Source organism: Triticum aestivum, chromosome 3A (genome assembly GCF_018294505.1).
Source record: "Triticum aestivum cultivar Chinese Spring chromosome 3A, IWGSC CS RefSeq v2.1, whole genome shotgun sequence".
Classification (NCBI taxonomy): Eukaryota; Viridiplantae; Streptophyta; class Magnoliopsida; order Poales; family Poaceae; genus Triticum; species Triticum aestivum.
The window spans coordinates 37,671,552-37,676,142 of NC_057800.1; the positions used below are offsets into that span (position 1 = coordinate 37,671,552).

At 47.7% G+C, this 4,591-nt stretch overlaps 1 pseudogene across 1 annotated transcript; it reads right to left on the minus strand.

Annotated features, from left to right (window-relative positions):
* Nucleotides 1-480: 480 nt before the first annotated feature.
* On the minus strand, nt 481-1,225 carry LOC123057758 (uncharacterized; annotated as a pseudogene). Its single transcript, XR_006426945.1, has one exon. The product of XR_006426945.1 is annotated as an uncharacterized protein (transcript).
* Nucleotides 1,226-4,591: the final 3,366 nt, after the last annotated feature.

The following is a 4,591-nucleotide window of genomic DNA, read 5'->3' on the forward strand; positions in this document are numbered from 1 at the left end:
TGGCCGGAGATGAATTGGCGGGGTTCGTGTTTATTTGCTCCCAGCGACGGCAGCGAGTGCGCAAGGTCGGAGATGGATTTGGTTGGATTGGATTGGATTGGATTGCATTGGATAATGGGAAGATGAAGATGTGTGGCGGCGACGACGGGGAAGCGACAAGCTCGCGACGACCCGAGCTGAACCGCGCGTGCGGCGTGCCCAAATAAAACATGTATTTCCTTGTTTTTGAGCGGACCAGGACTGTCCAGTCCTGAACGGGCCGGAGCGTCAAATAAAACAGGTATTTCCTTGTTTTTGTCACTAGCGGCGAGCAGTCGTGAGCCTGCGCCTCACGTATGTGAAACAGGAGTCGGTCGTGGCTTGCTAGAGACCACTAAACACGTAGAAGTAGACGTAGATGTAGGTATTGCGATCGGTCGTTCCGGTCGAGCAACCACCAACCACAGCCCAACGCAGTCTATCTATATTCACACACCAACAACGAAAAGGGACCAAGCAACGGTGACTTGATTGGCCGGCCACAAATACACCATTGCATAGTTCTTACAGTTTTGACAGCGTCTTTATCTTATTATTACGGAGGGGAAGAGCGGGTTATTCATCCATTGGTCAGCTGATAAAAAGCTGCACCCCTTCGACGACGGCCTCCGCGACGTAGGCCATCATGAAGAACTCAACGTTCTCCTTGGGAAGTGCCCCCTCGCCGGCCAAATTGGTGCACTTAGATGAGACGTACCTAGCAGCCAGTATCACCTCCGGTACACCGCTGTATCGCCCAGCAGCAGCCGACCGCGCCGCCCACTGCAGCCTTGGGATGGCGCCGGTGTAGAGCTGGAGGCACGACCGCATTACCTTCCTGGCCTTGCCGTCCTTGACGTGGGCGAGCGCATGCTCGATGCTCGCCTTGGCCACCGTGGCGTTGGACACCGTCAGCCTGGTGGCGATCACTGCGAGCTCCGGCAAGCCGGGCGCAGAGCGGCAGGAGGGGTCGATGCAGAGTGTGGACACGCAGTCGTTCGCCCCGACGTACCAAGGTCCGAGGTTGTTGCAGAGGTAGTCCAGCGGGGAACATGGCGCGGCGCTCGAGCTTGGCCCGCCCTGAACTTCAGTGGCCGAGGAGAGGACGAGGAGAAGGAAAGCGCCGCCGAGCATAGAAGAGGATGTGCCCACGGCCATGATGGTGGCGTATTGTCTCTCGATCTGTCTCACCCTCCCTCTCTCCCATTTGTCTCTTGTTATAAGTCTAATCTTAGTAGGCGGTGTATCATATCATAAATAAAAGAAAATAAATCCATCAAATTCGATCAAATCATTTGAGATATGCTTCATAAATCCATACGTAGGAAGCGTATATCTGAAATTGGACATATGCAATCGTAGTACTTCATTGGAAGCGAATCATAAAAGATCTCAGGATTACACATCGTATTATTAGCATATCCAAATCCTTGTATCCAAGAGTAATCATGTGCTATTAGTGAGATCACAAAAGGTCCCTAACACTCACCAACACGGTCACCGCGCTGCTCAATAGTCAAACCAAAGGATGACGTGGCAAAGGCATGCCACCACCGCCAGCGACCGGTCGTCATACTGTACCTCCAGTGTCAATAACTAGTGATTGGAGCGCCATCCTGTGGCGCAGATTGAGAGGAAGCTATGCACACGTTTCTATTTAAAAAAAATAAAGTCTTGGCCTCTGTCTAAAAAAATCTCAAAAAAAGTTAATCCTCACCTTCATCTAAAAAAGAAAAAAAATTACCACAACAACCTACTAGCGAGTGCCACTTTGCATAACCCACCATTTAAAAAATATCAGAGGTCCTCATCTCCATCTAAAAAATACATTTAAAAAATAATCCACACCTTCATCTGAAAAATTACAAAAGATTTATCACCGTGGGCAACCAGTTTGCACCACGTGGCATAGCTGGTTGACCGCCCTTCACGCGTAGCTTAATGGTTTTAATGTGATGGCTAAATTAGAATTTACTAATGAGTACTCGCGTTAATTAGTTCCATCAACAAACATGAATTCGCGAGGTCTACAATTTTTTTCTTAGAGAAGTCCCCCAATCCTATTAATATAATTTGTAACAACGCTACAAAGATCATCGGAAGTGACAAATATTACAATCAGATTCATAAACCTTCCAAACGCCGACTACAAAGTCTACAAGCATGAGAATGAGCCCAAGGTGTGCTTCCGTCTGTCATCGTCCTTTTCTCATCAAAGTTGGACAACCCTTATTTATAGTTGACAGTTGGGAAGTCATTGCGCTAAGGACCCCAAAAGGCTGGCTCACCGTCGACAAAGAAAAAAAATAGATCATAAGGACCATACCCGCAAACAGATCAAGGACCATGAGGGCTGACCCATCCAGACGGATCCACCAGAGATGACGCCTGGCCAAATCCAAACATATTCCCTGGAGACCAATGCTTACATGTGATGACGATATGACACCCGGACATATTATCCAACAGACAACGTGATGCTCCTGTACCTGGGTGCCATGCTGACCCTCGTCGTGTCTTCGCCGCGCGCTGCGGAGGCGGTGCTGCGCACTCACGACCACGTCTTTCGTCATAGCCCCACTCCATGGTCTCCGACACCATCATGTACGGCTCGTTTGACATCGGTTTCGCGCCATATGGTGAGTACTGGCGGGAAGCGAGGATGCTCGTGATCACCCACATGCTGAGAGTTAAGAAGGTGCAGTCATTCCGTAGCGCCGCCGCGGAGGAGGTACTGATTGTCAATTAGTATCTCGCATTGGATCTGGACGATGATCTCCCTTTGTGCGGTTGCATTGAGGTATTTTTTGTCAAAAAATATATTTAAGCTTCCACCTGAATTTCATGGCATGCACCTCTTGTGTCGGATGTGGACGAACGGCTAGGATCGGGTCAAAACAAGGATCGATCCGTAAGACGTGGGACACAACCAATCACAATCACAGTGAACTTTGTTTGATCCGTGAGTGGGTGGACCCATGGAAACGTGAAGACGAGGGAGCGACCAATCAGAAAGCAACCGACTGGACTCAAACTCGATGCACTGCCATCAATCCATTCCATGGAGATGGACGGTCAGTCACAACGATCAATGCGAGTCAACCAACCACGCAAGGAAGGAACGAGATCCTTTAATATCATGAAGAATGTTAGGGAAGCTACAGTACCCTGACATCACTTATTCACATTCATATGATTAAGACTAAAATAACTAAAATTAATTTGCAAATTACAAATCTACTGTATACATTTAAAAAATTACATACAAACAAAATTATGGTGCAATAATATTAATTTCATATTTATTTTCTATTATATATAATCTATAATCTATAATCTATAATATCTAAATAGTTCATCCTCATTATGATATTTCTCTCAACATGCAAGCTGTCCACATCAGCAACCATGCCATGTAAGCAAAACTGATTCCATTTGCAGCCACATCATCATTAACCCTACAGCTAATGGGATCCGGCTTGTCTGCTCCCTTCTCGTGCTCCTATCCGTGCTCCCACTTAATGCTACGGTTGTTTTTTTTCTTTTTTTTCTTTCTAATCTAATCATTTCCCCCCTGATTTTAAGGGGGTGGGGCCGAACCTTATTTTGTTTCAATCAAATCAAGCCACGTAGTTGGGAGCACGGATGGGCACACGACGGGGGAGCAGACAAGTCTCGTCCGAGCTAACACCCACATAATTCTATCAAACAATCATGGGACTCGGTTTTTCCTTAGTACACAACGATCCTGGTAACTGAAGCGACCTGTCATTCAATTTTTCTTTGGAGTAGTATACGCATCCATTATTTTGGTCACTGTCTGAACCGATCCGTCATTTCCTTAGATTCAGTTTTTACTTGGCACGCTGCAGTCCTGGACTCCTTTTTTTTGAAAGCGCGGTCCTGGACTCCTGGTCACCGAAGCAACCCATCGTTTCCTATACATGAACGGACGATGCATCGCCTCTGTAACTGGAGGAAGAGCTCGGTGTTGGAATTTTGCTAGTAGGCCTTTGGCCCAAAGCCCAATTAAAATTCTGAAATTCTCTTGGCCCATTCATGCATATTTGTGAGTGAAGTGAATGAGGATAAAGTTTAGTCCCACCCCGAAAGTTGAGAGAGAGTTGCACCTCTTTATAAGGTGAGCTCTTCTACCACTTGTATGAGCATGAGAAGAGGAGACCTACACGCGCTCCTCCTCCTTGCTCGCCTCGCCACGACGCCGCGCCGCGGGTTGCGGGATTGAGCCGAGCAGTCGGCAAAGCTATGCACGTTGTCTATATTTTTGCTGCATGGGAAAATTAATGAGTCATTAATTAATAATTAACGGACGCGTTCATTACTGAACTGTTTCCGATTCTTTTGGATCGTGACGACTCGGGCGTGGGGTTTACTCCCACGACCTACCCGGCCCGCACTATATAGTCAGGCAGACGTCTACCCTAGCCGCCGCCACTTCGTATGGTTTCTCACCATCGTTCCAGATCATTGCGCTGCCAAGCAAGTCTTCTCCATCCCTCCTTCCGGCGTGCACCGTGAGAAGGGATAGCAGGCCTCCGGAACCCCGCCTCTG